The sequence below is a fragment of the Oncorhynchus keta genome, chromosome 35, assembly GCF_023373465.1.
Source record: "Oncorhynchus keta strain PuntledgeMale-10-30-2019 chromosome 35, Oket_V2, whole genome shotgun sequence".
Lineage (NCBI taxonomy): Eukaryota > Metazoa > Chordata > Actinopteri > Salmoniformes > Salmonidae > Oncorhynchus > Oncorhynchus keta.
In genome coordinates this window covers 28689770-28701968 of record NC_068455.1, presented here as the reverse complement: position 1 = coordinate 28701968, position 12199 = coordinate 28689770, and positions in this window count along the sequence as shown.

Below are 12199 nucleotides of genomic sequence, written 5' to 3'. Positions count from 1 at the left end.
CTAGTTCTTGGTTGCCAATCAGTCACTGAGTTGACAGCACAAGACTCCCCCTTGCCCTCTGACCCCCAGACAGCCCTGCTCTCTGGATGTTACACCAGCACCCTCATTATCATACGGCACATCCACTTAACACACTCCAGCCTTCATACTTCCACACTCCAGCATCACTAATAAACACTTTACATTTTGACACTTGTACATGTAGTAATGCTGTAATTACTTTAGACATGTACTTCCGGCGCCGACAGAGATGGCCGCCTCGCTTCGCGTTCCTAGGAAACTATGCAGTTTTTTTTTTTTACGTGTTATTTCTTACATTAGTACCCCAGGTCATCTTAGGTTTCATTACATACAGTCGAGAAGAACTACTGAATATAAGATCAGCGTCAACTCAACATCAGTACGACCAAGAATATGTTTTTCGCGACGCGGATCCTGTGTTCTGCCTTACAAACAGGACAACGGAATGGATCGCATGCAGCGACCCAAAAAAACGACTCCGAAAAAGAGGGAAACGTGGCGGTCATCTGGTCAGACTCCGGAGACGGGCACACCGTGAACCACTCCCTAGCATTCTTCTTGCCAATGTCCAGTCTCTAGACAACAAGGTTGATGAAATCCGAGCAAGGGTAGCATTCCAGAGGGACATCAGAGACTGCAACGTTCTGTGCTTCACGGAAACATGGCTCACTGGAGAGACGCTATCCGAAGCGGTGCAGTCAACGGGTTTCTCCACGCATCAACACTTTCTGGTAAGAAGAGGGGCGGGGGCGTATGCCTTATGGCTAACGAGACATGGTGTGATGAAAGAAACATACAGGAACTCAAATCCTTCTGTTCACCTGATTTAGAATTCCTCACAATCAAATGTAGACCGCATTATCTACCAAGAGAATTCTCTTCGATTATAATCACAGCCGTATATATCCCCCCCCAAGCAGACACATCGATGGCTCTGAACGAACTTTATTTAACTCTTTGCAAACTGGAAACAATTTATCCGGAGGCTGCATTCATTGTAGCTGGGGATTTTAACAAGGCTAATCTGAAAACAAGACTCCCTAAATTTTATCAGCATATCGATTGCGCAACCAGGGGTGGAAAAACCTTGGATCATTGTTACTCTAACTTCCGCGACGCATATAAGGCCCTGCCCCGCCCCCCTTTCGGAAAAGCTGACCACGACTCCGTTTTGCTGATCCCTGCCTACAGACAGAAACTAAAACTAGAGGCTCCCACGCTGAGGTCTGTCCAACGCTGGTCCGACCAAGCTGACTCCACACTCCAAGACTGCTTCCATCACGCGGACTGGGATATGTTTCGTATTGCGTCAGTTAACAACATTGACGAATACGCTGATTCGGTGTGCGAGTTCATTAGAACATGCGTTGAAGATGTCGTTCCCATAGCAACGATTAAAACATTCCCTAACCAGAAACCGTGGATTGATGGCAGCATTCGCTTGAAACTGAAAGCGCGAACCACTGCTTTTAATCAGGGCAAGGTGTCTGGTAACATGACCGAATGCAAACAGTGCAGCTATTCCCTCCGCAAGGCTATCAAACAAGCTAAGCGTCAGTACAGAGACAAAGTAGAATCTCAATTCAACGGCTCAGACACAAGAGGCATGTGGCAGGGTCTACAGTCAATCACGGACTACAGGAAGAAATCCAGCCCAGTCACGGACCAGGATGTCTTGCTCCCAGGCAGACTAAATAACTTTTTTGCCCGCTTTGAGGACAATACAGTGCCACTGACACGGCCTGCAACGAAAACATGCGGTCTCTCCTTCACTGCAGCCGAGGTGAGTAAGACATTTAAACGTGTTAACCCTCGCAAGGCTGCAGGCCCAGACGGCATCCCCAGCCGCGCCCTCAGAGCATGCGCAGACCAGCTGGCCGGTGTGTTTACGGACATATTCAATCAATCCCTATACCAGTCTGCTGTTCCCACATGCTTCAAGAGGGCCACCATTGTTCCTGTTCCCAAGAAAGCTAAGGTAACTGAGCTAAACGACTACCGCCCCGTAGCACTCACTTCCGTCATCATGAAGTGCTTTGAGAGACTAGTCAAGGACCATATCACCTCCACCCTACCTGACACCCTAAACCCACTCCAATTTGCTTACCGCCCAAATAGGTCCACAGACGATGCAATCTCAACCACACTGCACACTGCCCTAACCCATCTGGACAAGAGGAATACCTATGTGAGAATGCTGTTCATCGACTACAGCTCGGCATTCAACACCATAGTACCCTCCAAGCTTGTCATCAAGCTCGAAACCCTGGGTCTCGACCCCGCCCTGTGCAACTGGGTACTGGACTTCCTGACGGGCCGCCCCCAGGTGGTGAGGGTAGGTAACAACATCTCCTCCCCTCTGATCCTCAACACTGGGGCCACACAAGGGTGCGTTCTGAGCCCTCTCCTATACTCCCTGTTCACCCACGACTGCGTGGCCACGCACGCCTCCAACTCAATCATCAAGTTTGCGGACGACACAACAGTGGTAAGCTTGATTACCAACAACGACGAGATGGCCTACAGGGAGGAGGTGAGGGCCCTCGGAGTGTGGTGTCAGGAAAATAACCTCACACTCAACGTCAACAAAACTAAGGAGATGATTGTGGACTTCAGGAAACAGCAGAGGGAACACCCCCCTATCCACATCGATGGAACAGTAGTGGAGAGGGTAGCAAGTTTTATGTTCCTCGGCATACACATCACAGACAAACTGAATTGGTCCACTCACACAGACAGCATCGTGAAGAAGGCGCAGCAGCGCCTCTTCAACCTCAGGAGGCTGAAGAAATTCGGCTTGTCATCAAAAGCACTCACAAACTTCTACAGATGCACAATCGAGAGCATCCTGGCGGGCTGTATCACCGCCTGGTACGGCAACTGCTCCGCCCTCAACCGTAAGGCTCTCCAGAGGGTAGTGAGGTCTGCACAACGCATCACCGGGGGCAAACTACCTGCCCTCCAGGACACCTACACCACCCGATGTTACAGGAAGGCCATAAAGATCATCAAGGACATCTACCACCCGAGCCACTGCCTGTTCACCCCGCTATCATCCAGAAGGCGAGGTCAGTACAGGTGCATCAAAGCTGGGACCGAGAGACTGAAAAACAGCTTCTATCTCAAGGCCATCAGACTGTTAAACAGCCACCACTAACATTGAGTGGCCGCTGCCAACACACTGACACTGACTCAACTCCAGCCACTTTAATAATGGGAATTGATGGGAATGATGTAAATATATCACTAGCCACTTTAAACAATGCTACCTTATATAATGTTAGTTACCCTACATTATTCATCTCATATGCATACGTATATACTGTACTCTATATCATCGACTGCATCCTTATGTAATACATGTATCACTAGCCACTTTAACTATGCCACTTTGTTTACATACTCATCTTATATATATATACTGTACTCGATACCATCTACTGTATCTTGCCTATGCTGCTCTGTACCATCACTCATTCATATATCCTTATGTACATATTCTTTATCCCCTTACACTGTGTATAAGACAGTAGTTTAGGAATTGTTAGTTAGATTACTTGTTGGTTAATACTGCATTGTCGGAACTAGAAGCACAAGCATTTCGCTACACTCGCATTAACATCTGCTAACCATGTGTATGTGACAAATACATTTTGATTGATTTGATTTGAACATTATATTAATTTGTTATTTATGTTAATATCATATCCTCACACATATTGCATCATATTATATTGTTTTTAGTATTTTATTCTCTAACCACTTCACCCCCTAATTGTCATGTGTTGATGCACAAGTATAAATATACAGTATTTGGGTAAATCAGATTATTCTGACATTATCAACTCTGCCACTAGATGGCAATACACCTCTACAGTCTAGAATGCTGTAAGTGCTGTATAAAGCTTTGTTTAAGATAATTACACTGAGGGACCATATTTTTGATATTATTGAACAATATTTAATATCAGTAATTACTTTGAAATGGTTATAATTACTTAAGAGCAAACCCAGAAACTCCTGAAACCGTTTGTGTTTTTAGTTTATGTTTCCTTTATATCATGTACAGGTTACCCCATTGGGGTTAAAAATGTATTTTACAAGAAGGACTGGTCACAAGATGACAGGTCTTTAGTGGGTATGAGTACTTCATTCTATAGTCTGCACTGTAGACTACACTGTATGATGCTGTAATAAGGTAAACAACCAATCTATCTTGATTAGCAAAAGACAGCAAGAGAGTCTTAACCTGAATTCTGTGTGATGTTTGTCTCTATGTAGCGTGTGGATGTGAAGGATGGTGTTGTGACACTGGCAGGTGTTTTGTGGTTGCTGAAATCAAATTGAGGAAGCAGGGCAGGAAGTGGATGATGTAGAGCTTCTTTCATGTCTGTTAATCGATGCAGGGATAGACTGGAGTGGAGGATAGAGGAGCAAAACCACTAAACAGCTCCCTCAGGAGAACTCAAACCATCTAGAGAAGACATGTATGCCAACACTTAAGACTTCAGAATCTGAAAAGGTATATATACTGCCGTGCCAGTACTCATCAATGCGTAATCAGCTTTAATGCAATCCTCTCTGGATGTGCACATTTGATAGCAGCAAATCTTTGTTTCATACAAGATGGAATGCATTGCGTTGCTGCAGTATACTTGTTGACTGAATTGTTCTTCATCAAACATAACTTGAATAATTGGATTTGGTGCCAACAGCGTTCTTAAATGCCAGGTCTTGTCCAACTTATCTCATGACAGAGAGGCTGTGAGCTCTGTAATTCATATTGCACTAGTCAGTAGATCCTTAAATGCCAACCCTCCCCTCTGGCTGCCACCTTATAATGAGCAGATTGCTTGTCATATAGGCATATAACAACGGTGCTTTGACTTGATTAAATGTATATATATATATATATATATATATATATATATATACGAAGAAGGAAATATTGAGTCTGAAATTGGGTGTTAGAAATATTAATTAAATACCACATCAAAAATATATCCCCTTTGCCACTGCAATAGAAAAGTCAATAGAGTTCGATGTGCTGTGTAAATAGTCATACCTTCATTCATGGTCTATAAATTAAAGTCAACATTCATTTATTACCCTCCATACATAGTATTTTATCCCATCATGTTTAGTTACCACAGGAATGGATAATGATGTGAGGAAAGTAGACTAGACATCACATTAAAGAGTTAATTGACATCAGGCTAGCCAGGGTTTTCCCCTCCAGAGTGTTTAGAGTAGATTTGTCTAATTAGAAGAAGTAATTGACCTTTAGTATGCATAAACCATTTCCACTCTGTGCTGATCATGGAGCTATGAGAAGAGGAGGAGAATTATATGGAGACAAGCAGGTAAGGAGAGTACAACATTGGCTTGTCCACTGAGGTCGTGAGAGAGACACTGTAAACATGGACTAGACTCAGTGGATAACGGTGTCCTGTTATTTACAGAAGACTGCATGCACATCCAAACTGTTACGCAACTTTCCTCTCTAAATGTTCCTTCAGAAGGGTCTGCAATTGGCCAACCTGGTCTCAGAACAAAACGTGTTATACAATGTATGTTACTAAAATCAGTGCAACTCCAGTTAATATATGTTACATTAGGTTACATTACATTAGTCTACCAATGTAATAGCAGTCGTACAATATGATAGGAATTGTAGGACGTATGGTATGTTACGAATTACAATTTGTATGAAATGTTGTCTTAATGACTCGCCCTGTAGCATTCGCATCTGTAGCCATGAAATGCTTTGAAAGGTTGGTCATGGCTCACATCAACTATAAAAATAGAGTCACATACTATATATAAACTCCCAGTAATGTATTGGATAAATCACCAAAGTTTCGGCATCGCTGTGCTTTCTTCAGGCTCACATCAAACCCATCATCCCAGACACCCTGGACCCAGTCCTATTTGCATATTGCCCCAACAGATCCACAGATGATGCAATCTCTTTTGTAATCCACACTGCCCTCGCCCACCTGGACAAGACAAATACCTACGTGAGAATGCTGTTCATTGACTATAGCTCAGCATTCAACACCATAGTGCCCTCCAAGCTCATCACTAAACTCAGGACCCTGGGACTGAACACCTCCCTCTGGAGTTACTTTGAAAATGTTATAATTACTTAAGAGCAAACCCAGAAACTCCTGAAACCGTTTGTCTTTTTAGTTTATGTTTCCTTTATATCATGTACAGGTTACCCCAGGTGGCGAGGGCAGGCAATAACACATCTGCCATGTTGAACCTCAACACAGGGGCCCCTCAGGGGTGCATGCTTAGTCCGCTCCTGTACTCCCTGTTCAACCACAACTGCATTGCCGCAAGCAGCAATGGTGAGGGGACTAAGCATGACGACATGACGGTGGTTGGCCTGATCATCGAAGACGATGAGACAACTTATAAGGGAGGTCAGTGACAACAACCTATCCCTCAACATCAGCATGGATGTTGAGCTGATCGTGGACTACAGGAGACGGAGGGCCGAGCACACCCATATCCACATTTTATTGGAGCTGTAGTGGAGCGGGTTGAGAGCTTCAAGTTCCTCGGTGTCCACATCACTAAGGAATTATCATGGTCCACACACACCAACACAGTCACGAAGAAGGCATGACAACACCTCTTCCCCCTCAGGAAGCTGAAACGTTATAGACTGTTCTCTCTGTTACTGCACAGCAAAACCTGATACTTTTACTCTCTTTTCCGAACGTACTAGACGACCAGTTCTTATAGCCTTTAGCCGTACCCTTATCCTACTCCTCCTGTTTCTCTGGTGATTTAGAGGTTCATCCAGGCACCCTGCAGTGCCCAGCTCCACTCCCATTCCCCAGGCGCTCTCATTTGTTGACTTCTGTAACCGTAAAAGCCTTGGTTTCGTGCATGTTAAGCTGGGGGTAGTATTGAGTAGTTTGGATGAATAAGGTCCCCAGAGTACACTGCCTTGCAAATATATGCATATTATTAGTAGATTTGGATAGAAAACACTCTGAACATTCAAAATCTGTTTGAATGATGTCTGTGAGTATAACAGAACTCATGGCAGGCAAAAACCTGAGAAAAAATCCAACCAGGAAGTGGGGAATCTGAGGTTTGTAGTTTTTCAACTCTTTGCCTATCGAATATACAGTGTCTATGGGGTCAAATTGCACTTCCTAAGGCTTCCACTAGATGTCAACAGTCTTTAGAACCTTGTTTGATGCTTCTACTGTGAAGGAGGGGGGAAGGGCAGCTGAATGAGTCAGTGGTCTGTCAGAGTGGCATGAGCTGGTCACGCACGTTGACGTGAGAGTTAGCTTGCGTTCCATTGCATTTCTGAAGACAAAAGGAATTTTCCGGTTGGAACATTATTGAAGATTAATGTTAAAAACATCCTAAAGATGGATTCTATACTTCGTTTGACATGTTTCTACGAACTGTAACGGAACTTTTTGACTTTTTGTCTGGCCTGCGCGTCATAAATTTGCATTACTGGGCTAAACGCGCGAACATAAATGAGGTATTTGGACATAAATGGACTTTATCGAACAAATCAAACATTTATTGTAGAACTGGGATTCCTGAGAGTGCATTCTGATGAAGATCATGAAAGGTAAGTGAATATTTATAATGTTATTTCTGACTTCTGTTGACTCCACAACATGACGGATATCTGTATGGCTTGATTTGTTGTCTGAGCGCTGTACTCAGATTATTGCATGGTGTGCTTTTTCGGTAAAGCTTTTTTTAAATCTGACACAGCGGTTGCATTAAGGAGAAGTGTATAATCTATAATTCCATGCATAATAGTTATATATTTTATCAATGTTTATGAGTATTTCTGTAAATTGATGTGGCTCTCTGCAAAATCACCTGATGTTTTGTAACTACTCAACGCGCCAATGTAAACTGAGATTTTTGTATATGAACTTTATCGAACAAAACATACATGTATTGTGTAACATGAAGTCCTATGAGTGTCATCTGATGAAGATCATCAAAGGTTAGTGATTCATTTTATCTCTATTTCTGCTTTTTGTGACTCCTCTCTTTGGCTGGAAAAATTGTTGTTTTTCTGTGACTAGGTGCAGACCTAACATAATCGTTTGGTGTCCTTTCATCGTAAAGCCTTTTTGATGTCAGACACTGTGGTGGGATTAACAACCAGTTTATCTTTAAAATGTTGTAAAATACTTGTATGTTTGAGGAATTTTAATTATGAGATTTCTGATGTTTTGAATTAACATTAGAAGCCTCCTCCCTAAGTTTGTTTTATTCACTGCTTTGGCGCACTCTGCCAACCCAGATGTCCTAGCCATGTCTGAATCATGGTTTAGGAAGACCACCAAAAACCCTGACATTTACATCCCTAACTATAATATTTTCCTACAAGATAGAACTGCCAAAGGGGGCGGAGTTGCAATCTACTGCAGAGATAGACTGCAGAGTTGTGTCTTACTATCCAGGTCTGTGCCCAAACAATTTGAGCTTCTACTTTTAAAAATCCACCTTTCCAGAAACAAGTCTCTCACCGTTGCTGCTTGCTATAGACCACCTTCTGCCCCCAGCTGTGTCCTGGACACCATATGTGAATTGATTGCCCCCCAGCTATCTTCTGAGCTTGTGCTGTTAGGTGACCTAAACCGGGACATGCTTGACACCCCGTCCATCCTACAATCTAAGCTTGATGCCCTCAATCTCATGCAAATTATCAATGAACCTACCAGGTACAACCCCAAATCCATAAACACGGCCACCTTCATAGATATCATCCTAACCAATATGTCCTCCAAATATACCTCTGCTGTCTTCAACCAGGATCTCAGCGATCACTGCCTCATTTTCTGCGTTCGTAATGGGTCTGCGGTAAAACAACCACCCCTCATCACTGTTAAACGCTCCCTAAAACACTTCAGCCAGCAAGCCTTTCTAATCGACCTGGCCGGGTATCCTGGAAGGATATTGACCTCATTCCGTCAGTAGAGGGTGCCTGGTTATTCTTTAAATGTGCTTTCCTCACCATTTTAAATAAGCATGCCCCGTTCAATAAATGTAGAACCAGGAATGAATATAGCCCTTGGTTCACTCCAGACCTGACTGCCCTTGACTAGCACAACAACATCTTGTGGCATTAGCATTAGCATCAAATAGCCCCCGCAATATGCAACTTTTCAGGGAAGTTAGGAACCAATATACACAGGCAGTTAGGAAAGCAAAGGCTATTCAAACAGAAACTTACATCCTGTAGCACAAACTACAAAAGGTTCTGGGACACTGTAAAGTCCATGGAGAATAAGAGCACCTCCTCCCAGCTGCCCACTGCATTGAGGCTAGGAAACACTGTCACCACGATAAATCCATGATAATTGAGAATTTCAATAAGCATTTTTCTACGGCTGGCCATGCTTTCCACCTTGCTACCCCTACCCCTATCAACAGCCCTTTTCTGCCAATATTGTTGCAACCCCTATTACTAGCCTTTTCAACCTCTCTTTCGTATCGTCTGAGATCCCCAAAGATTGGAAAGACGCTGCGGTCATCCCCTCTTCAAAGGGGGAGACACTCTAGACTAAAACTGCTACAGACCTATATCTATCCTACCCTGCCTTTCCATCTTGCTACCCATACCCCTATCAACAGCCATTTTCTGCCAATATTGTTGCAACCCCTATTACTAGCCTTTTCAACCTCTCTTTCGTATAGTCTGAGATCCCCAAAGATTGGAAAGACGCTGCGGTCATCCCCTCTTCAAAGGGGGAGACACTCTAGACTAAAACTGCTACAGACCTATATCTATCCTACCCTGCCTTTCTAAGGTCTCCGAAAGCCAAGTTAACAAACAGATCATTGACCATTTCGAATCCCACCGACCTTCTCCGCTTCGCAAACCTGATTTCCGAGCTGGTCATGGGTGCACCTCAGCCACGCTCAAGGTCGTAAACAATATCATAACCACCATCAATAAGAGACTATACTGTGCAGCTGTATTTATCGACCTGGTCAAGGCTTTTGACTCTGTCAAACACCACATTCTTATCGGCAGACTCGACAGCCTTGGTTTCTCAAATGACTGCCTCGCCTGGTTCACCAACTACTTCCCAGATAGAGTTCAGTGTGTCAAATAGTTGGGCCTGTTGTCTGGACCTCTGGCAGTGTCTATGGGGGTGCCACAGGGTTCAATACTCGGGCTGACTCTTTTCTCTGTATATATCAATGATGTCTCTCTTGCTGCTGGTGATTCTCTGATCCACCTCTACGCAGACGACACCATTCTGTATACTTCTGGTCCTTCTTTGGACACCTCCAGATGAGCTTCAATGCCATACAACTCTCCTTCCGTGGCCTCCAACTGCTCTTAAATGCAAGTAAAACTAAATGCATGCTCTTCAACCGATCGCTGCCCACACCTGCCCGCCCGTCCAGCATCACTACTCTGGACGGTTCTGACTCAAAATATGTGGACAACTACAAATACCTAGGTGTCCGGTTAGACTGTAAACTCTCCTTCCAGACTTACATTAATTCCAGACTCACTCGCATATCCAATGCAAAATTACATCTAGAATTGGCTTCCTATTTCGCAACAAAGCAACCTTCACTCATGCTGCCAAACATACCCTCGTAAAACTGACTATCCTTCCGATCTTTGACTTCAGCGATGTCATTTACAAAATAGCCTCCAACACTCTACTCAGCAAATTGGATGCAGTCTATCACAGTGCCATCCGTTTTGTCACCAAAGCCCCATATACTACCCACCACTGTCACCTGTATGCTCTCGTTGGCTGGCCCTCGCATCATATTCGCCGCCAAACCCACTGGCTCCAGGTCATCTATAAGTCTTTGCTAGGTAAAGCCCCGCCTAATCTCAGCTCACTGGTCACCATAGCAGCACCCACCCATAGCACGCGCTCCAGCAGGTATATTTCCCCCAAAGCAAATTCCTCCTTTGGCCGCCTTTCCTTCCAGTTCTCTGCTGCCAATGACTGGAACGAACTGCAAAAATCACTGAAGCTGGAGACTCATGTCTCCCTCACTAACTTTAAGCACCAGCTGTCAGAGCAGCTCACAGATCACTGCACCTGTACATAGCCCATTTGTAAATAGCCCATCCAACTACCTCATCCCCATACTGTTATTTTCCTCCTTTGCACCCCAGTATCTCTACTTCCACACTCATCTTCTGCACATGTATCACTCCAGTGTTTAATTGCTATATTTTAATTATTTCACCACTATGGCCTATTTATTGCCTTACCTCTCTTATCCTACCTAATTTACACACACTGTATATAGACTTATTATATTGTATCATTGACTGTAGGTTTGTTTATTCCATGTGTAAATCTGTGTTGTTGTTTGTGTTGCACTGCTTTGCTTTATCTTGGCCAGGTCGCAGTTGTAAATGAGAACTTGTTCTCAACTAGCTTACCTGGTTAAATAAAGGTGGAAAAAAGTGATACCGGTGAACAGCTTCTACCCCCAAGCCATAAGACTGCTAAATAGTCACCCAAATAGCTGCCCAGACATTGACCCTTTTTCCACTAACTATTTTGACTCATCACATATGCTGCTGCTACTGTTTATTACATTATCTGTCCTGTTGCCTCATCACTTTATCCCTACCATATGTACATATCTACCTCAATTACCTCGTATCCCTCCCTATAAATCGACTTGGTACTGGTACCCTGCCGTATATAGCCTAGTTATCATTACTCCATGTGTATTTATTCCTCCTGTTATTACTTATCTATTATTTCTCTTTTTTCTCTCTGCATTATTAGGAATGACCGTAAGCATTTCACTGTTAGTCTACACCTGTTTTTTACTAAGCATGTTACCAATACAATTTGATTTTGATTGAATCCGTACAATATGTTACGAATTTGCAATACATATGTTATGAATTCAATTTTTTTGTGGCTAACATTAGCTAGGTGGCTAGGTTGCTAATGCTAACATTAGTTAGGTCGCTAACACTAGCTGGGTTAGGGTTTAAAGTTAGGCTAAAGATTAGTTTAAATAACCTACTGTTTTATCGAACGTAACTAAACGGGTCAAATAATGTAACCTAACATAATGTCACATACTAAATGGAGTGTCACGGATTTTAGTAACTTAAAATTCGTCTTGCATACTGGGCATTTCGACCTACATGTCTCGATAAACGTCTCTT